Below are 23,451 nucleotides of genomic sequence, written 5' to 3' on the forward strand. Positions count from 1 at the left end.
AGAAGCTAATTTTAATTATTTCTTGTGTTTTTTAGAGATTACTTTCTAATGCTTATGTTTAAATGTTCACAATGTTGGCAGGACACAAAAATATAATATTTTAGCAATTAACCTAATGTGCTGCCAGTTTAACCTTTAAATTATCCTCAAAGGTCTCTGGATGTCTAGTTATTTAAGAGGTAAATCACTTCCCCTAAAGTACATCTCTTAAATAAACATATATTTTGTTACATAAACACCTTAAAAATCAAATTAGAAATGAAGTACAGTCACGTGCTGCATAACATATCAGTCAACAACGGACTGCATGTATGGCAGTGGTCTCATAAGGTGATAATGGAGCTGAAAAATTCTTAGCGTCTAGTGATGTGGGAGCTGTTTAACGGCAAAAACTGCAATTACTGTTGCACCAACCAAATAGTTTTTGCCATTAAAAGTAATGGCATTCGGCCGGGCGCCGTGGCTCACGCCTGTAATCTCAGCACTTTGGGAGGCCGAGGCAGGTGGATCACGAGGTCAGGAAATCGAGACCATCCCGGCTAACACGGTGAAACCCCGTCTCTACTAAAAAATACAAAAAAAAAACTAGCCGGGCGCGGTGGCGGGCGCCTGTAGTCCCAGCTCCTCGGGAGGCTGAGGCGGGAGAATGGCGTAAACCCGGGAGGCGGAGCTTGCAGTGAGCTGAGAACCGGCCACTGCACTCCAGCCTGGGAGACAGAGCGAGACTCCGCCTCAAAAAAAAAAAAAAAAAAAAAAAAAAAAAAAAAAGTAATGGCATTCATGCTTGATAATAAATGATCAATGGTATTAATACTTGATAATCAGTGACTATGTTACTGGTTTATGTATGTACCATACTATGCTATACTTCATATTGTTATTTTAGAGTGTACTCTTTCTACTTAAAAAAAAAATGTTAACTACAGAATGGTCTCAGGTGGTATTCCAAAATAAGGCAGTGTTATCATAGGAGATGACAGCTTCATGTGTGTTATTGCCCCTGAAGATCTTCTAATGGGACAAGATGTAGATGTGGAAGAGAATGTTACTGATGATTCTTACCCTGTGTAGGCCTAATGTGTGTGTTTGTGTCTCAATTTCTAATAAAAAAAGAAAAAAGTAGGTCAGGAGATTGAGACCATCCTGGCTAACACGGTGAAACCCTGTCTCTGCTAAAAATACAAAAAAATTAGCGGGCATAGTGGTGGACGCCTGTAGTCCCAGCTACTCGGGAGGCTGAGACAGGAGAATGGCATGAACCCGGGAGTCGGAGCTTGTAGTGAGCCGAGATCACGCCACTGCACTCCAGCCTGGGCGATGAGCAAGACTTCCTCTCAAAAAAAAAAAAAAAAAAAAGTTTTAGGTACACAAAAAATGTAGAAAGAAAAAAATATGTAGAATGAGCATATACAGAAATATTTTTGTACAGCTGTACAATGTGTGCTTTAAGCTAAGTGTTATTACAAAAGAGTAAAAAAGTTTTTAAAAGTTTATAAAGTAAAAAATCTTAGCTTACAATGAGAACACATGGGCACCCGGAGGGGAACATCAAACACTGGAACCTGTAGTGGGGTGGGGGCAGGGGGAGGGAGAACATTAGGACAAACAGCTAACACATGCGGGGCTTAAAATCTGGATGACCGGTTCATAGGTGCAGCAAACCATCGTGGCACATGTATACCTGTGTAACAAACTTGCATATTCTGGATACACATGTATCCCAGGACTTAAAGTAAAATAAAAATAAAAATAAAAAATGTAAAAAAAAAGTTAGCTTACAGTAAGGTAAGGTTAATTGATTATTGAAGCAAGAAAATATTTTAAAATGCATTTACCGTAGTCTAAGTGTGCAGTGTTTATAAAGTCTATAGTAGTGTGCAGTCTTGTCCTAGTCCTTCACATTACTCACTGCTCACTCGTTGATTCACCTAGAGCAACTTCCAGTCCTGAAAGCTCCATTCATTGTAAGTGTCCCATGCAGGTGTACTATTTTTAATCTTTTGTACTGTATTTTTATTGTACCTTTTCCTTGTTTAGTTATATTTAGACACACATACACTGGCCATTGTGTTAGAGTTGCTTACAATATTCAGTACAGTAACATTCTGTACAGGTTTGTATCCTAAGAACAATAGGCTATACCACATAACCTAAGTGTGTGGTAGGCTGAGCCATCTAGGTTTCTGTAAGTATGTTCTATGATCTTTGCACAATGACGAAATCGCCTAAGGATGCATTTCTCAGAACGTATTCTTGTTGTTAAGTGATGCATGACTGTACAGAGCTTTGCTAAGATTTTCAAAGAAGTCAACATAATTTGCAGAACTTGAACACTCTTTCTTTGCAACATGTGCATAGAATATGGAGAAACTGTAATATGATTCGCTGAAAGTAGCTGGAAAATCTGTATTGGAATACTGAAAAACAGTTGCTTTTACATGTTCGTAGAGATCAACCGCAGAAACAGAGCAAACAATATTGGAATTATAGTGTATTATTATAGAAGGAAAATGAAATGTAGACATTTCATGTCTGGCATGACTGGCATTTTTCAAGGTAATGCTCAGCCTGAGAATAATCCATGGTAGATTTGGTTTTGTTGGTTTCCCTTGGCTTTGAACATTAGGGGATGTTTGGAAGTCAACATCCCAGATTTTTGTTTCTTCATTTGTAAAATGGAACTTATACAAATAACTTCACAGGGTTTTGGTAGGAATAAGTGGGATAAAGTGCATGCAAATGCTTTGTACAGTGTAAAGTACCACAGACTGCGCAAATAACACCATCACAACAGTAAGTGAGACATCCTAGCGAAATGTGGCACTTGATATTACTCAAAAGAAACGTTCAGTGAACTGAGTTTGTGTACTGCATTTAATTTCATTTAGAATTTTCCAAGTTGTTACTAAGGCCCAGAAATAAATATCAACTCTTCATATATCGATTAAAGAAATGTGCATTTTGTTTTTCTTTCTTTTTACTTTGCACACTTTCCTGAATAAGAATTTTTGGCACACATGATAAACACAAAAGGTCTCTTGGTGGATTACTTGGACTGAAACACAATTCTGAAATATGATTTTTCCATCATTTCCATTCTTCTATTTACACTTAGTTGCTTTTATTTAATCTTAAATTTCAACTTTATTTTAGATACAAGGGGTCCATGTGCAGGTGTGTTACATGGGTATATTGCATCCAGCTAGTGAGTATAGTATCCACTAGACAGCTTTTCAACTCACACCCCCCGCTCTCCCCGCCAGGTCTAATAATCCACAGTGTCTGTTACTCCAATGTTTATCTCCATGTGTGCTCAATATTTAGCTCCACTTGTAAGTGAGAAAACAAGGTATTTGGTTTCCTGTTCATGAGTTAGTTTGCTTAGGATTATGACCTCCATCTCCATCCATGTTGCTGCAAAGGAAGTGACTATTTTGTTGTTTTCTTAGTCTTATAATTTACTTTCTTTTCTTCTTTTCTCTATAACCTGTGATATTGCCCAGCTTTCTCATTATGTCACTTCAGTTAAGATTAAATCATTGATAATCATTTTATACCTTATAAAAATAATACAAATTTTTATTTTTGTAAAAATAATTTAATATAATCACCATTGAAATTTACAAAATACATTGAAGAAAAAATAAGAAAATGAAAGTCATTCATAATCCTATCACTGAGAGGCAACTGCTCTTAACTTTCGGGTATACAGCTACCCAGTCTCTTTTCTATGCATTAATATATATTTTATAAGTTCATTAATAGTGTCATGTTCTCTTTTTTTACTTACTTTTCCATGAGTATTTTTAAATGATGAGAATGTTTTTTCTACAGCATATTTAGGTAGTGCATAGTTATTTTAAATTTTAATTTTATGGATGAAACATAATTTGTTAGACCTGTCAAAAAGGCTATTGTTGGTTCTTTGTTTTTTGGGTTTTTTTTGTATAAACAGCCTCATGATAAACATCCTTCAGGCTATATCTTTGCATGAATCATGATTAATTCCTTAGGATGAATTGCTGGATGCAGTCAAGCCTGCATATTAAATTACAAAAATTGTAATATCTATTGCCAAATTACACTTCAAAAATGTAATAACATTTATCACTCCTACAAGCAAGACAGGAGAGTTCCAAGTTCTCCACACCGAAGCTAATAGTAGCTATTATCATTTTAAAATCTGTGCCAATTTGATAAATAAAATTATTTATTTTATGGTTTTAATAGTGTTTCTTTGGTTACCAGTTCTGTTGAAAAGTTTATTTTTTTATTTGTATTTGTTAGTTTATGAAATGCTCCTTCATGTATTTTTTGCCTATTTATCTATTAGCACACATGTCTTCTATAATTACTTGTAATAACTTTTAATATATTAAGAGTATTGATTATAAACATAAAGATTTGATTAAAAAGACCAATGATGACTTTAACATTTTCAGAATTAACATATGCCGAGATTCATCCTAAAACCCAAGAGAAAGTTTAACAGCTTTTTCACTTCAAGTAGATGCAAAAGTGATTATAAATAGATGAACAAATTAAGAAAAGTTTTATGCCTCATTTTTATTACCCCATTTTCATTCAAATTTGAATCAATGTTGCATTTAGTTTATTGTTGTTTAGTCCCTTGTAAATTTTTTGGATTGTTTACACAGATATATTTTTATTCACTATTCTATCAGTTATATTTTACTTTTTCTTTCCCTTGAAAGTGTGCAAACATTTTTCATTGCTTTATTATTTTATGACTTAATTTTTCCTTTATTATCCTGGAAGAGCAAGATGGTGTAACTAGCTTTTTTTTTGACATTTTTTCCAAAGAGGGAGGCTTTACTGGTATGGCTAAGATTCAGACAAGAACCACCCTGCAGTACCATCTTTGTGAAAAGTTTTCCTATGTTCTGATAAGCTGCCCAATGCTTTGTCTTAATGTTGATGTCACTGTACAGAATGTGGCTTCTTTGAGCACAGCAGCAAAATTGTGAATGTAATCTTAAGGGAATTCATGAGCAGATGTGTATTCCTGTGTATACTCCTCTAGACTTTGACTTAGACATTCTTATTCCCTGATAAAAGACTAGAAAACCCATGGAGCTTCAAAGATTGTAAACTAGCTAATATTCACTAGTGGTTAGCAAAGAAGCATGCCACACCAACAATGAGGAGAACTGAAAGAAAATCTCTCAAATTATTATAATGCTTTTTAGTCTGTTCACTATCTCATGTAATACTCACAATAATTTGGGAGTGGGTAAGGAAGATATTGTAATGGAAAAAGCATGAGTTTTCAGGACATATTTAGTAGTCACATGATCTTGGGCAAGTAAATCTCTCATAAAAGTCAGTCTCCTTTTCAGTAAAATAGATATAAAAAAGAAAATAATACTTATCTTTCATAACTGCTGTGATTAGAAAAAAATGTAATGGATATTTAGCACTTAATATTTACTTCATCATTTATTGATTCAACACATATATTTGAGCATCTACCATGAGTTCTTTTCTAGACACTAGGAATTATAGTCTGCTCAGATAAACATTTTATGCTAATGGGTAACAGGTACTAAATGAGAAAGAGAGAAAGAAAGAAAGAAAAGAAAAGAAAGTAAGACAAGTGTATGGATGTATAATTTCAATGAAAACTAAGTGCCATGAAAAAATAAAACAGTGTATTGTGGTAGTGAATGGGCAGTGTTGGGTAATACTATAGAGGATAGTCAGGAAGGCCTTATAGATAGCTGATAATTTGAGCTGAGATCTTAGCAAAAGAAAGAACAGCCCTGCCAAGAGGAAGGGGTAAAGACCTCTAGAAAAAGAAATACATGTAAAGGCTCTGGCACAGGGACCAGCTTTAGTGCTTGAAGAACACAAATGTGTCCAGTGTGGCTGGAGCATGATGAGCCATGAAAAGCCTGGTTTAAGACAGGTAAGAGAAGAGGTGTAGGCCAGATGTTAGATTATGTAAGGCTTTGTAAGTCATGGTAAGTTGACCATAGTAAGGTAACAGAGAGCTACCATGACAATAATGAGGAATACAATAAAGATCAAGCTTATTATCCATTAGATAGTTTAAGAAACTGTCTTTCTTTGTCTAAATGTGACACAGCAAGGTAGTCATGGAGTCTGGTTTCCTGTCCAGGGTTTGTTCAGTTTTATTTTCTGTATGTTTTGTTGCTGCCCATAATGGTAATGGTTTTTCATCTTTTAAGCCCAAAGTTGATTCCTGCTCTTGATTTTTTGGTTTCTATTTCTTCTTAAAGGCATTTGCCAGTGTTCTGCATCAACATGAATGCTGAAGAAGCATTTACAAGATTTAATAGCTTCATGTAGGAATTAGATCTCTGAAATTCAAACTGCTTTATTTTCATAAGAACTATGATTAACAGACACCTTTATAGCTTTCTCTTTCTCTACCTACCCATGCTCCAAACCTCTCTTCTCTAAGCTGGACTCTCCTACTCGGACATTTTAGCCTTATAAGCCAAAGAAAGCAAGTTTCAATTCACATTCCAGGAAGGAATCTCCCCAGCCAGAGCTTCATCTCTTAAACCTACTTTTGTCTGTTTGAGCCTTCTGCTGGAGTGCTGATTTCTTTCTCCCAGTTACGGCTTTTCTCCTTCACTGGATACTCCCCTCTCTATCCTTGGCTCTGGCACCTGCTATGTCTGGTGTTCCACCCATTACTATTTCAGATTGTACTTCAGCTTTCTTGCGTGACATCTGGCATACATTCTGAATTTTGTCCAGCTCATTTACTACCTTCCCTCTCTGCTTTTCCAGGTGGATTTGCCAAATGTAACGATCAACCAAGAAAGAATTTGTTCCCCCACAAGGCTCTCTGCCTGCATTTAAATTAGCAATAACCTTAATTTTAAGAAGAATAGATAGATACACAATGTATATATCTGCATGTCAGGGTTTTATCCATTTGACAAAAGCTGTTACATGGAAAATGCACAGGTACACTATACAAACACTGTGATTTTGTTTGTAGTGATATGGAAGTTTTTAAAAATACTGATCGAGTTTAAAAATCATTTTTTTTCTAAATTACTCTTGTAAATATAAATTTTGGATTTCAGCATCAATATTATTAACAGGAAGAGTATAGTATAATATTAAGTGTTGATGTGGGGCTTTCAACCCAGTTAATTACCCTAATTCCAGTTATTATACTGCATATTTGTATCATAAAATCTTCAAGAGCTATCTATCAAGAGGTCTCAATAAAATCAGAGTACATTTGAAAAATCCTATCACATATCATGGAGAGGATATGGGTTGTAACCGGGAATACTTAGGCTTAAAGGGAGAACAGGGTGTTTAGTGATGGTGAAGTTTGTTATCTCTAAGTACAGATTTCATTTATTTTACATTTTACATAAGATCTGCTTTGTCAAACTTATCCTAAATTTTTATGTTATTGAATCATGCCCTTCAAACTAACTGCCATTTGGTGTACTAACAGTTCTTGTTATATAAAATGGTGATAACATAAAAAAATCCCCTGTGATGAAAAAATATTAGCCACATTTAGTTTCTTTATCCTCTACACCAGGACTCATTTCTTTAATCTCTAATTCTTTGTGTGAAATCTCATCAAGGGCTCCTTGTGTAAGTAAACGTATACCCCACCATTGCATTTACCATTCCCTGACAAAGCATTTGCCACTGCCTTTCAACACATCGACAGAGTAATTGCACAAAACCTCCCTATCACAAATTGATGTTGGATATCCCTTATCAAATCACTTTCTTCCAACACATTCTTTTATTAAATCTTCTAAATATGTTTCTGAGAATTCTTCCATACTGATAAGATAATCAGACAATATTTTTTGAAGCTCACTAAATTATGTCTTTCATAATACTATTATGCTCACTATATTTCAGCTATCAATATTCTCACCATTCCATATACAAATAAATTGCAGAGCTAAAATTATAGCAGGTCACTTGACTTTCTATTTAGTTTGTGTTACTTTTAAATTTCTGATATTTCATTTGTCCTTCTAAAACAGGAATGTATTACATTTCAGAAAATAAATATTTACTAAAACCCAGAAACCTAAACTAACAATTATATTTGTGACAGTATAGTGCGGTATCACAGTCAGTTGATAAATTATATAAGACTTGATTAATAAAGTCTATTTATTTATTTATGCTATAGTAACTCCATTTTATCATCACTCCATCAACAAATATTTACTGTGTCTTCTCTATGAAAGACATTATACTAAGTGATATGAGGTACAGAGAGAAGAATTAGTCTTCAAGATATTGGCAATCTGGCTAGGGTGCAGTTCTCATGCATTAATTACAGAAAGTAGCACATGGGAAATGCCAGCTGAGTGGTACAGCTAATGCATCTCATGAGATGAAATCACAGTCTTGTGATGGTTGGGGAAGTTTGCCCAGGCAAGTTAGAATTTAAGTGAGAGAGCCATATATATTATTAGTATTTAATTATATTGGAAGGAGGACAGATATAAAAGTAGAAGCATAAGCAAGGAATGAAAATGTGGGGCACAGAGTATTTTGTAGAGCTGCATTGTCCAATATGGTAGCCACTAGTCACATATGGCTATAGGGCACTTCAACTGTGGCTAGTAAGAATTGAGATGTATGATTGTGAAGATTCAGTATGAAAAATAATGTGAAATATCTCATTAATGTTAGTCATTATTATCTATTAAAATGAGAATATTTTGGCTATATTGGGTAAATATAATATTATTAACACTAATTTCACATATTTATAGTTACGTTTTATAGTATGGCTACTAGAAAATTTAAATTACATACATGGTTCACATTTGTGACTTGCATTATATTTCTGTTGGACAGTGTCAAGCTATTGAGTAACTGTTGGAAGGTTGAGGTTATTAAATATGTATTTTTAAGAAAAGGAATCAGACTAAAAAGTGCTGACTGGTTAGGAGAGGCTAGAGATTAGAAATTTAAAAAATGATAACCTACTCAAGGCACCACACATGAGATAACAAGGGCTGGATAAAGCAGGTGGCAATGGGAAAAACTGGGTAGCAACGTACACTTTCTTGTGTGCCTGGCTACTTGAACTCAACAAAATGTTATTTTAAATTGTTCCTAGTGCCAGAGACATTATAAAAGAAGACTTTCAGAATAATTAACTCCAGTGACTAGGCATGGAGACAGGAAAAGGGAGGGATCAAATATGCCTGAGACTGTAAACTGAGGAGGCAAGCAGAATGGTGATGGAATTTGATGGGAAAACCTCTTTGGTGAGGAGAGTTGTAAGTCCTAGAATGTACGGTAGTGGTGGAGTTGTGAGGATCATTAATATCTCAGTGGAATTAAGAATGTAAGGAACAGGTAGATGGCCGAGTCTGATTTAATGGTGGGACATCCGGGAGAAAACGTACTTAAGACTTTGGTAAAATGGATGTGGAAATAAGGGGAATGGTTAAATTGATGAAAGACATTTGATGATCATCTTGGTAGAATTGAATGTGGAATTCAAGGGTGACAGTACGATTTCAGGTGGTGACTCATTTACAGTTCTTTGATGCAGAGCCAGGAACTGAACCATGGGAAATACTGATATTTGATGGTTGAAAATGGATGATCAAAGATAGATGGATCAATCAAGAAAATGGGAAGAGAACCGTGTAGGATCATGGAGCCTAAGGAAGAAAAAAATGCCAATGAGAAAGAACTAGCTAACAGGAAATGTATGAAAGGATGTAGAAAATGGATGATCTACAAAGATAAATGGATCAATCAAGAAAATGGGAAGAGAATAGTGTAGGATCATGGAGCCTAAGGAAGAAAAAAATGCCAATGAGAAAGAACTAGCTAATAGGAAATGTATGAAAGGATGTAGATGGCATTTTATTATTTAGCATCAATATACTATCTGGCAGGAATGCAACCCTCAACCATGAAATCTCAGAAACAGCAGATGTTCCATGATTTATCTTACTGCCTTTGGATCACATGGGCCACACTTGGGCCCTTTTTTTTTTTTTTTTTAAAACAGGTATCTTTGTTCTTTTCTCATTCACTGGTAAGTATACCTATCAAATAAACTTTCTTCTGAAGAAGGTCAGACTTATTGTTTACTGTAGCATTTAATATCTGCATCCTCAATCAACACTTACCACAGACAGACTGATATTATCTTTTTTTTGTACATACCAAGTCTCCTAACTTGAAAGCTATGTTTTTGTACTCCATCTGGCTGCCTCTCTAGGACTGCCCTTACTGCTTAAAATATACCATGCATAAAGGAAACAGAGCCAATAAAGAAAGATTTAGGGCTAAGGTTAGCAGGAATAATTGATCTGGACTGTCAAAAGTCACGGTTCTCCCAAGAATCCATATGTCATCATTGGTTTTTTATTTCTCCACCAGTTTTTATCCATTATTTTTCTGTAGAACCTTTACTGTTGTTTAAGAGTGGAATCCACCTTTATTAATTCAACAAGGTGCTAAGATACTTAAAAGGTTATATAAATGAATCCAATATGTATCCTGCATACTCTAGATTGCAATTTATACACATGTCTACATGTCTATTTTCCATACTTAAATCTAAGATCCTTGAGGAAGGAACTGGTTCTTATTCATATGTAGTGGTGGAGTTCTGAGGATGATTAATCTCTCAGTGGAATGAAGAACATAAGGAACAGGTAGATGGCTGAATCTGATATAATGGTGGGACATCCAGGAGTGAACGTACTTAAGACTTTGGCAAAATGGACGTGGAAATAGGGGGAATGGTTAAATTGATGATAGAGACTTGATGACCATCTTGGTAGAATTGAATGTGGAATTCAAGGGTGACAGTAAGATTTCATGTGGTGACTTGTTGACAGTTCTTTGATGCAGAGCCAGGAACAGAACCACGAGGAATACTTACTAGTATTTATATTATGAACACCTGAAAGGCCATTGGCACCTAGTAGACTGTCAAATCACATTTGTTTAATGAATATAGTCATGTGTCACTTAATGACAGTGACTGATTCTGAGAAATGCATTGTTAGGCAATTCTGTTGTTGTGTGAACATCATAGAGTGTGCTTACACAAATCTAGATAGTATAGCCTACTACACAACTTGGCTATGCAGTAGAGCCTATAGCTCCTAGGCCACAACTTGTATAGCATGTTACTGTATTGAATACTGTAGTCAATTGTAACAGAATGATATTTGTGGATCTAAACATATACAACCATGCAGAAGGGAATATGTTGCACTATGACATTACGATGACTATGACACCATTAGGAGACAGAAAATTTTCAGCTCCATTATAATGTTATGGGACTACCATTATATACATAGTCCATCAGTGACTGGAATGTTGTATATATAAATTATGAAAGTGTGAATTTCTTCTTGAAGGAGCCTGTAGTGAAGACAAAATTCATGCACAAATAATCAGAGTACAAATAGGAAAGAGACACCTGACAAAAGTGCTCAGATAAAAACATATTAGGAGTTAGGTGAAAGAACAAAAAATGCCTCATAGAATAAATGGGACGAGGCTTCCTGGAGGTGCTGGTATTTGAGCAAGGGCAGAAGGATGGTAGAATTGGAAAGTCAAAAAATGGGCCATTTTACTAAATGGAAGACTACCTATTGGTCTTATCTACAGATTTTGATTCTTTTATATTTATTAAGGATAAACACGTATTTTTCATGTCTGGTTAGGTTTTATTTGAACTCCTGTAATCTTTTTTTTTTTTTTCATTATAAAAAGCTTTTTTTTTTTTTCCATAAAAATTTTCTTAAAATATGTGGCCACACAGCCAAGTTTTATTTTAAGGACAACGGCATTTTTACCTCCTGTTTCGCGTGAGGGTCTGTGGGTTGTAGGAGATGAGAAAAGAGAGTTCCCAGCTGCTACAGCTCAACAAAGCCCCTAAAAATGATGACTGCATCCATTTCCACCCAACGCCACATTCTGAAAGTGATCTTTTTGAAACGAGGATTGCAAATAGCTGCAGCTTCTCAAAACTGCAATTGCTTTTCATGGTGTGGCGTTGCTGTCTTCATGCTGACACAGCTCTCAGCACCGACACCCGCCTGCCTGTGAACCGTTAAAGATATTTAACTTCCAACAATATAAACAGCATTATACAAAAACAGAGAGGCCTTGTTTTTAATAAGCTGAAATGGATGAAATGGGCAGTCATGAAGCAAAAATCATTATGAGGGATGGAAATGGAGACAAAAATGAATGTCTCTCCCTCCCCTGCCCCCAAGGACTGCGGGCAATGTTGTGTACCTTTGGGTCATGCTCTGAAAAGATGCATAAATAGGAGTGAGAAATTGGTGCTAGAAAAAAATATATATGATTAAAAGGACGTGACATTTTCTGCATATTCAATGTGTTGGGAAGCACTTTTGTAGTTCAGACAAGGTTTGCATCCCAGCTCTGGCCCTTACCAGGGTTTTGTTTTATTTTTTTTTACCTTGGCTAAATTGCTTAATCTTTCCAAGTTCAAGTTCCTGCAAACAGAGCTTATATTAATGACTTCTTAGGGTTGCAGTGAAGATACGGAGACAATATCTATAAACCTAGCTGGTTTGTACAAATATCTTGGCGTCTTCCCTTCCAGCCTGCCTTCCTGTCCCTTCCCCATGTGCACTAGGGAAACCTCTCTGTAAGGGACTCTCAGACCAGCAGATACACTTCATATTATTGAAATGTGGGCTACATTATCTTCCACTGCAAAGACGATACTAATCACCCGCCATCTGTAGTGCTCGCGCATGTACTTATCCTTTCCTAATGGAGATGCATTTGTATGCTGGCCTGGGCAGCTGTACTCTTTCCCTCTGTTCTCCCTTGACCTTCTTTTCTCATTTGGCTCACTGGGTATAGTCCATAGACATGACACACAATTTGGCAGTAATCATATCAGTGTTTTCCCACAGTGCATCCCTTTTCCAAGGATGTGTGACGGAGTTAGAAACACCAAACTTTATGGCTGGAGAAGGCTTTAGAAAAGATATGATCCAAAGTCTCATAAAGAGGAGGAAACATAGGCCTAAGAATTAGCTGACTTGCCCAAGACATAAGGAAAGTTAATGGCTGTGTTCAGACTGGAATCACAATTTCTGCTGCTCCACTCAGCGCTTTCCAATCTTTCCCATATCTCAGAAAGGGGAATTTTTCCAACTTTGTCAGAAGAACATCCAACCGCAATACACACTAATATTAAATGCAGGGCCAGCCACATGAGAGTCTATAAAAGGATTCATCATTAGATGATTCTGATTGTGAATATCTTTTGGAAAATACTAGAGATAGATACTTGGAAAATTATTTTTCCCTTCTTTGATTGGCTGCAATTCTGAATGTGCCTGTGTTTAAACCAACCTCTCTCCTGCTCTCCCCTCCCCTTCTCTTTCTCTGTCTCTCTCTGTCTCTATTCTTTTATTCTCTCTTGGGTTTAGTTAGTTGCCCAGGTGGTCTCATTTGATGATTACGCTATCTCAGGCGTGAAACACCATGACTTTTTGCTGTTGGGACTGCAGTATGTAAATTGACTTGAGTCAATTGTACCTGATTTTCTAAATTGCCTCTGGTATAACAATTCTCCCACCCATAATAACCCATTGAAATCAAACAATAGGATTGATTACACATTCCTCACTCTGGGGGAAACTCCATTAGTTTTACCTGAATAAAAACTGCAGAACAGGGCCCATTTTGGGGTAAGTAGTATACAAAATTCTCCAGGAAGCACAGTAGAAATAAGCTTGAAAGGCTTAAACATTACTCTTTAGCCACAGGGAATATCAAGCAAATGGAATTTTATTTACAAGTCACACGAAGGAAAACAAAGGCATACTTGAGTGAGTATTGCACAGTGTGCCAGATTTGGCAGAACTAACATTTACTCTGGCTTGTCTTCTGGGACACAGCAGTAGAATACAGGTGAATCCTGGAATCTCTAGAGCTCTGTTAGGAATCCATATACAGCGTATCTATCTCCAGGTTGGGATTTTCCAATTTCATGCCACAAGTAACCACAGTTGTTATGAGCTCTGGAATGGAGTCCCAGCTCTTCCACTCACTAGCTGTTTGATGTTGGACAAGTTATTTAACTTGTGAGTCTGAGGTTTTTCAATGCCTAACCTGGGTTTAAAATACCTGCACTACGTGTCTCCCAAGGTTGTTGTGAACATCAAACGAAACTAGGCAGAACAACTGATTTGAAGACGGTGAAGTGCATTGTAAACATAGGGAATGATTCTTTTTTGAGGTAGCCTTTTTTTTTTTTACTGAGCTTGTACATAATTCTATAAGATAAAGAGCTCAGTCAGTGGTGATGGCTTTTTTTTTTTTCCTAATCTACATTCATACATAGTGGCTACAGTGTAGTCAGACTGTGGAGTCAGATTAACCGTGTTCACATCACAGCTCCCCATTTACTAGCTCTGTGTCTAGAGGAGAGATATCCGTCTGCCCAGACTCATCTGTAAAATGGGAATAGAAATAACATCTACCTCACAGGGATGTTGTGAGACTCAGCAATGCAGTGCATGGGACAGGAATACCACTCAATGAATGCTACTTATTAGTAGTAGAAAATAACTTCAACATGCACGAATATTCATTTGGTGCCTTTCTCTGAACCAACCAAGAACTTTCAGTGCCTGGTGCGGTCTGAAATCTTGGTCTGAGTTATTCAGATTTCTCATCTCTTTGCAGGAGGGACTTCTGGGGACCTGTAAGCGAACTAAGGTGATACTGTGGCTCATAGAGTCTAGATTCCTAGATGGTGAGCTTCTGGAGTGTGGGATTGGATTTTTTGCATCTCACTAAATATTTGTATTCATAGTGTCTAGCATAGAGTCTGGCACATGTCTGTGGTCCTCTGCTCAGTGAACACTTTTGCATGAATGAAAAAAGAAATCTTTGCCTAGTGTAAGGATGTAAAGAAATGAAAAACAGGAGGCTTAATTCCTCCTGCTTAAAATAAGAGCTATTTCCTTTTCCTCCTGATCAGAACGTGTACTGTAGAAAACCTGTATATAAAGCACCTTCTCTGTCTTTTTGAAATGTATCTTTTTAGACATAAATAAGCCTTTTGTCAGCTTTATTATCTAGGAATGTCTCTTTCAAAGACCCGAGACTCATCTCTTTGAAATGTAAATATCAAAGGGGATGGTGCCCCCATCTTACAGTTTTCCACGGGAAGGCAGGAGCCTAACATCAGCTGGCTCCACGCTCCAAGTTATAAACCTCCCTCCTGTCATAAGGTGTTCTTCCCCTGCTTCCTCTCTCCTCTGGATACAGCCAGTTAGGTAACATAGATGGTCACCTCAATTACCAGGTAAAGTTGGGATGGACTGTATGCCCAGTGGTGCTGTCAAGTCCTCTAACCTGAGGACTAGTTATTGTTTATCTTGAAAATATGTGTGTAATTGGGTATATTTGCTTGGCTATAGAGAAGGGTGAGATTTTGTTTTTTTTTTTCCTTTCCGTGCGCTTTCTTAGTGGAGTGCCTGTAATGCACATGACAGTCTGGTTTAATGCTTATTCAACAATGAAGGTGTTTCTTTCTCTACAGCATTTGTGGAGAGAATTTCTGGGTTGGGAGAAACATATTGAAACATAGAAAGATATGTGAAGACTTATGATGGTAGCGTAAGTGCTAATGTTTTCAACTATTAATGTGCTTTATTATTCTTAACTATATATTTGTGTGCCTATAAGCATTCAACGAATGTGCCTACCTCTTTTGAAACTTCACTAGGTTGTTTTTCAAGTGTGTAAGATTTAAGAGTTTCAACTGACTGACTCACTAATAAAGATTATTCTCCTTTTGGCATCCAAGGAAAGTCTTGATTCAATAATCATAAATTCTTATTGGCCTCTGGCTAGGATTGCCTTCCTCATTTGCAAATTTTCAGAAAATTAAAAAAAAAAAAAAAAACTTGGCAGTTTGTGTGGAAACTAGGGATTTCCAGAACATTTCCTAAACAAAAGAGTAAATAATTAATGCTCTTCTAAGTAGAGGAGGAATTTAAGACAGCTTACATAAAGAAAATAAAATAAGCAAGTGAAGACACTGAGACAAAAAGGAAGTGATTGTTAAAAATATAGGGTCTTAATTGTCATAGCCAACAGCAACTTAAGGATACATGATATTAAATATAATGTAAATCCTAGATGGGATTCTGGAATAGCAAAAGAGCATTAAGTAAAAATTAAGAAAATCTGAATAGAATATGGACTTTAGTTAATAATAATGGGTCAATAGTACTTTATTAATTGTATTGCAATTCAACGTACCACTCTAATGTTAGATGTTAATAGAGGAAACTGAGTATGAGGTATAAAGGAGCTCTATGGCAGAGAGGGAGAATAGGTTAGACAAAGATGCTAGGTGAAAATTCTAAAATGTATTCTTTATCTTTATATCCCTAATATTAAGATTATATTTAATAGTTTCCCTTCCTCCTCTCCTGTTTGTCCCCATGTCTTACCTCTCTCCCCTGATACACACATATCCCACCCTGTTAATGAGATCTCAGAATGCCTCTTGGTTGAGCCTGCTCAAGTTTTGACAAGAATAAAGCAACAGAATACACCCAACATTAACAACTTTGGTCATTCTGTACTTTCTCATAGTTCAATGAACTGGGATGCTTCCAACTCTCCTTAAAAATGAAAGTTAAATTGGTTTGAGGACAAATGCACAAAAATGTATGCTTCCACAATGCAATCTACAAGGTTGGGTACTGGGTTAAAAATAAAATGTCATCTACACAATGGTATGTACATTTAAGAAACCCGTTAATATCAGGAAGTAACTCACTCCGTGCCTGGAATCTGGAATTAAATCTAGGACAAACTACAGAGCCTAACAACGTGTATCTCAAGCTAAAACAAACCCAGAGTGTGGGAGTTGGAAAGGATTTTAGAGATAATTTAGTCCAAATCCTCCATTTTATGGTAGGGAAACTGAAGCTAAGGGAGGTTACCTGATTTGTCAAAAGTTTCGTAAAATGTATGTTTATATGTCACTTTAATCCTATAAAGAGTCTGAGGAAGGACTGAAATAGAATGAAAAAAGGATATAGAGACAATGGTTTGTGTTAGCAAACCTCACCGTAATGATTCAGCCATTAAGATGAACTTCTCTAGGGTGAACTTTTCAGCCGTACTCTTTATAAATATAATGGATGGCAGAGCTAGTTTGCTCTAGGACAGAGCATGCTTACATGGTAAAACTTCAGAGCTCTGAAGAGGATTCCCTGCTCTAAAAATTACTCTCTCAACTGCTAATTGAACTCTGAGGATTGTTCATCAGGAGCCATCAGTCTTATTCCATTACTAAGGGCTTAAGGTAAAAGTACCCTTGGAATGATTCCCTTTGTTTTTCCCTTCTTTAAAAGATTTATCAGGTGGTACAGAAAGCTGTCTAGCAAAAATGGCCACAGGGAAGTCCAAAGATATCATAGGATTAAGCATTTAAATAAGCTAGGAAGAGTGGAATAAGTAGGCTTTTCACCAGGGCCAGATTCTTGGAGGGTCTTATTTCAGGGCACCTGGGAGCACAGTGAAAGCCAGCATTGGCGGACTGCGTGAGCAGGGACTTAGGAAGCAGGCAAGTATGGTTTAGCATCTGGTTTGAGCCATGCAACTTTGGGAAAGCCAATTAACTTTTTCAAAACTTAGTTCACCATCTATAAAATGGGAATAACTTCACGGAGTTGTGTAGAAGACTGAAATTAATAAAATAAATAAAATATTGAAAACCTACAGCAAATGCTAACTACAGATTTGTTCCCTTCCCCTTTCTACATTCTTACTCTCTCTTCCATGTCTGGATACAAAATCCTCTAGGATGTATAATATTTCCAACTAGTCACACAACGTAAGCTGAATAAGAAATCAAAAAAAGATTGTGGGTGGGCAGGTGGGGAGAAACTGAGAAGGTAATGTATGTTTAATAGCACATTAGGGAGCATGAGCCCAGCTGGGCAGCTGGGACCTACCACAGGACAGTTTGGTCTACGCTGGCTGGTCCATCATCTTTCCTTAGTCTCAGTTATATTCATTTTACTTTCCTCAGCAAAATTCTCCCCTTTCGCTGTACTTTTAAACACCCCCACATAGAAATAACAGAGGCTGATAGTACTGAACATGTACAATGAACATGTATACAAACATGTACACAAACTGAACATGTACACAAACACAATTCTTAAGTTTAAGTGGGGCTAATTTAATATCTGTTCAATGTTCGTGATGACTTTTTTTTGTTGTTGTTTTGTTTTTGAGATGTGGTTTCGTTCTTGTTGCCCAGGCTAGAATTCGGTGGTATGATCTCGGCTCACTGCAACCTCCACTTCTGGGTTCAAGCACTTCTCCTGCCTCAACCTCCCAAGTAGCTGGGATTACAGACGCCTATCACCACGCCCAGTTAGTTTTTTGTATTTTTAGTAGAGATGGGATTTCACCATGTTGGCCAGACTGGTCTTGAATTCCTGACCTCATGTGATCCGCCCGCCTCGGCCTCCCATAGTGCTGGGATTACAGGCGTGAGCCACCCCACCCGGCCGATAGCTTTTTTTTTTTTTTTTTTTTTTAATTTCAAAATTTCTCCCTGCCAGGAAGGTTTTTTGGTGTTTGATATACTGAGTACCAATTACTTTTGTAAAAACTTTTGCTGTATATCATGAGTATTACTTGTAAATAGCGTAGGGTGGTGGTGAGCACTCCTATCTCCCCCAAAATATTAAAGTAGAAAATAAAATAAGATTATGTTTTGAGAGTTAAGCTATGAAACAAAAAAAGAATCTAAGCCTGGCTGTATACATTTCATACAACAAGCTATACACACGGATAGCTGTACAAAGCTATACTTTAAATGGTAGAATGACCTCTAGGCTAAGGCCAACCCTGGAACATAACTGAAGTTATTTGTATTTACGAAGAGAACTTATCAATCAGAAGGACTGTTAGCTAGCAATGGAAATATGAGATGCTGAGAAACAAACATTGGTAGTGGAGGAATTCCTACCCCACTTAAGGGATGGGTTCACTAGCTTTAGAACCCAGGTATGAAATCTATCTGCAGATCTAATTCTGTAGCGAATTAAGTCTGCAGTGAAGGTAGGTGTACTTCACATATCTCAATGACTCTAATCATCGAACACAGAGGCCTACAAACTAAGGCCAGTGGGACCAAATCTAGCCCACCATCCTGTTTTTGGAAATAAAGTTTTTTTGGAACACAACCATTGCCATTTGTTTACGTACTGTCTATGCCTTTCTGCTACAAGAGTTGATCAGATACAGTTGTGATAGAAACTGTATGGTCTATAAAGCCAAAAATATTTACTGTCTGTCCCTTTATGGAAGAAGTTATTGACCCCTGATAATTCAGCCAACTTGCCTTGATTTCATGTTCACCCAACAATATTTTGACTCAATGTTGTTTGTTTACTCCTGTGAATATTTTGTGCTGGGAAAGTAAGAGCTTGCAGAACAGTAATAAGCCAATCTATTGAAAGTTGTATCTTTTTAAGTGATGGTAGACCTTCTGTGTAGACTAACAATTACAATATCTGAGCTCAAAGCTGGTGGGCTGACCTGTTGACTGTGGTGCCAACCTCCAATGTATTGTCACCTGGACCTGTTTGGAGGTCAGTCCATTTTCTCTGTGTAACGTTAAACTTTCTGTGCATTTTTTCTTTTTTTCTGGCAGCGTTTTAAAAATTCTTACTTTCCAGATGAGGAAGCTACAATTCAGAGAAAGGAAAAATAAAACTAATATTTACTGAGGATCTACTCTGTGCTAGACTCACAGATGTTCTTTAAGTAATGCCATTTAATCTTTACAAGCCCATGCAAGGGGCAAGGGCTCTGAAACTCAAGTTTATGCTTTCACAACGCGGAATTGGAGGCTTGGAAAGGTTGAGACCACAGTAATTTGTTAGCAAAGCCAGGATTTGAAAGGAGGTGCTCGAATTCAGATACTTTTACACTATGGTATTTTCATTCGACATATACTGCCTGGCAGAGTCTTCTGCTGATGGGCTCAAGAAAGCAACACCATATGCCTTGGTCTTTTCCTCCCACCAAGGTGTACTGTTGTTCTTTAATAAACATGAATTAAGTTAGAAAATCCTAGAGATTTTAAAGGTGTAAAATTTTAAAACAAATTCTGCACATTTATATTGGAGTGTAGAATCTTAGCCAGCTAATTTACATATTCAACCACACTCTTGCATAGAGAAATTGGTGCCACCACAGCCTGTGTTCATAAATAACAGTTCTCGAATTTTTTTTTTTCAAAACTGGTTTTGTACTTGAAGTGATTTAAATGTTGTACTTTGAAATCATTGTAGCAGGAACATATTTTAGAATTTCTAAAAGCTGAACAGAATGGAAGGTTATCTATAACATGAGCATAATCATAGTCATAATATCTGTTTAAAATAAAACACTGAAAAGTATTAAATGTTCCCTTCAAGCCAAACTCAAATTTCAACATAAAATAGATTGTAGACTTGCAGTTAATGTTGCTTGCTGGGGCCCATTCTTTAGGAGTTCAGAGTCTTTGAAAAGCTTTCATTTATTATTTTTTCAGTGCTAAAGAAGAAATTTCCCAGCTTTCAGAAATAGAACTGGTCCTACCTTCTCACACAATGGCTTGCGCACTGCCCCGAGTTTGATTTGTAAATGTTCTGCCTGAGTGCACTTCTTGTCTTCTTAATTACATTGAAAACTTTAAGATGGCAAAGTGTAGCTCAATGGCACGGAGTTTACTGCTAGGCAAATGGTGACTATTTCACAAAAATATTTGCTGAAGTATTATATTGTTATAAGATAGAACTTTAACAAATAAATTGTAAATGGAGGAATATATATGAAAGTATTTAAAAAGGTAACTCTTATTCATAAAGATCTCCCTTTCTTTTTCTTTCACTTTTATTGTAATGTCAGGGGTACATGTGCAGGTTTGTTATGCAGGTAAACTTGTGTTATGGGGGTTTGCTATACAGATTATTTTGTCGCTCAGGTATTAAGCCTAGTACCCATTAGTTGTTTTTCCTGATCCTCTCCCTCCTTCCACCTTCCACTCTCTAAGAGGCCCCAGTGTGTGTTGTTCCCCTTTATGAGTCCATGTGTTCTCATAATTTAGCTCCCACTTATAAGTGGGAACATGCGGTATTTGATTTTCTGTTCCTGGGTTAGTTTGCTAAGGATAATGGCCTCCAGCTCCATTCATGTTGCTTCAAAGGATATGATCTCGTTCTTTTTTATGGCTGTAGAGTAAGAATTCCTTTTCTTAGTTTCACCCTTCATTTTCTTTAATAAGGAAACAGAACTATACCCTGAGGAGGCATGAACTCAAATGAGTAAATATATTCACAATTAGGAATTATTTGGAAAATTCTACTCACACAAAGCTAGCACTGGAAGTCATCTCTAAAACCACCTAATTCAACCCATGATCCAAATGGAGTACATAAACTTTAGAAACGTTCAGTGATGTGCTTGAGCTGGAAGGAACAACCGGGACTCCTGAATCCCAGTTAATCTCCTACTCAACTGTACTGGCTATCTAGGAAAAATAAAAGTTTACATTTCCCTTAGAATTATTTGAACAAGAAGTATCTAAAACACAAGAAGTTACTTTAGGTCTCCTTTGTCTTGGCAGAAAATGGACAATATATTTCTTAGAAGGGTGATGATATGACAGAAATCCAATTCATTCTGGCTTGAGCATGAAAGGGAGTTTATTGGTTCATTTAACTGAACGATGCATGGTCTGGCTATTGGGAGTAGACCTAGAAACTGAAACGCCAAGATGGTCTCTCTTTCCACAACTCTCTTCTTTATGTGTTCTTCTACACTGGTTTTATTTTCTCTGACCGATTGTCTCTGTGAGTCTGGAACCAGAGCTTTAGGTAACTCTTACTACCTCATACATAAAGAAGAAACAAAATGCTTCCCTACCAGTTTTACTGAAGAAAATCTTGAGGGGAAATGTGGATGGGTTCCAGCAAGATCAAATAAACATCTCTGGGTCAACCACTATGGCTGCAAGATTGGGACTAGGACAATTCCAACTGGGATCACGTGCCAGGAGGCAGGAGAACAGTTAGACTGGCAGGTCACCTCGGACTTACATTTGAAGTATGAGAGATGCAGATCTCCCCCAAAATTGAGGTTGATATCACCAGAGAAAGGAGAAAGATGTGCCAGGCAGGGAAAACAGCAGGTACCAGATGAGAAATTCGAGTCACTTAAGACTTGCTTGCCCTGAGAGAAAATACTAGCCACTTAGCTTTCTTTTTCTTTTTCTTTTTTTTTTTTTTTTTTTTTTTTTTTGGTCTATTCAACATCTGAGCCTCCTTAGGAGGCTTTTAGGGAATCATGTATCTTATGACGTCTGGTGGCAGACATAATCCATTTTCTACTGACCATATTCTAAAGAAGTTGAAAATGTCAGATACTTGGTTTTCCAGCCTCCTTTGTAAGTGGGGCACAGGAACATGACCTAGACTCAGCCGATTTCCTGGACTTTGAGTCAGGGGTTATTGATACCAATATTCAGTTCATAGGCAATGGCAGCTGTAGTATCCAGTCTGGGGTGGCAACAGCAGCAGTGGTGTAAGCTGGGGATCTGGCACTCATGGGCTATAACAGCAGTGTCCTAACAGGACTGGATTTGTAGTTTGAAGCTGAAGGTAATTCTGTCTGTTACCAAACTTCATTTGTTCCTGCACATTTTAAAACTTGGTTCTTTATAGTTCTCTTGGTGATACTGTGAACTCCCAATAAATTTACAACAAATTAGTTCTCTGCTTAATCAATCTAGAGTGAGTTAGTGTCTGTGGCTCACAACAAAGACACATAAATTTTACATACTTCTGTATGCAAAGAGGAAAGCTCTGGCATCATTCTCTGTTGTTGGTAAACTTAATTAATACATCTCCTCTTTGAGAAGTTTTGATTAACAACTTGCCTGACATTAATTGTAGGTTATTTTTAACACTTGATGTTACATCAACCCATATTAAAGAATTTTAAGAGCACCTTTGTTAGTCTATACCACCTACCTGTAGATAGGTGTCACCATTATTCAATAATATTTGTTCAATATTTCTCTAGGATTTCATTATCAGGATGACCTCAAGGTCACCATAACCTTTTCTGCTTTGTCCTTCAGTTCTGCTAAGGTAACGACACCAATAAATAGTTCACTTTCAACTAAACCATCAGGGAGAAGGTGCCACTCTATCTTTAAAAGAAAAATTGGTCTTTGAATGCCTTAGAAAATGAAAGGAAAATGAGTAAGTAGAAAAACTAGGCTGGGCACAGTGGCTCACACCTGTAATCCCAGCACTTTCTGAGGCCAAGGCAGGCGGATCACGTGAAGCCAGAAGTTTGAGACCAGCCTGGCCAAGATGATGAAAC

The 23,451-nt window shown here is 36.9% G+C and overlaps 1 protein-coding gene across 44 annotated transcripts in view; it reads right to left on the reverse strand.

Annotated features, from left to right (window-relative positions):
- LOC105489121 (protein tyrosine phosphatase receptor type D) overlaps positions 1-23,451 on the reverse strand; it is a 2,338,800-nt gene that overhangs the window by 723,293 nt on the left and 1,592,056 nt on the right. For 2 of the 44 annotated variants that reach the window (XM_071078768.1, XM_071078774.1), the window contains one exon: positions 1,517-1,562. The exons of the other annotated variants lie outside the window; for them this stretch is intronic. The gene's annotated coding sequence lies outside the window, so the exon portion shown is untranslated. The remainder of the gene's footprint in view (positions 1-1,516; positions 1,563-23,451) is intronic. 44 annotated transcript variants of the gene reach the window in all.

Source organism: Macaca nemestrina, chromosome 14 (assembly GCF_043159975.1).
Source record: "Macaca nemestrina isolate mMacNem1 chromosome 14, mMacNem.hap1, whole genome shotgun sequence".
In the NCBI taxonomy this organism is placed as follows: domain Eukaryota; kingdom Metazoa; phylum Chordata; class Mammalia; order Primates; family Cercopithecidae; genus Macaca; species Macaca nemestrina.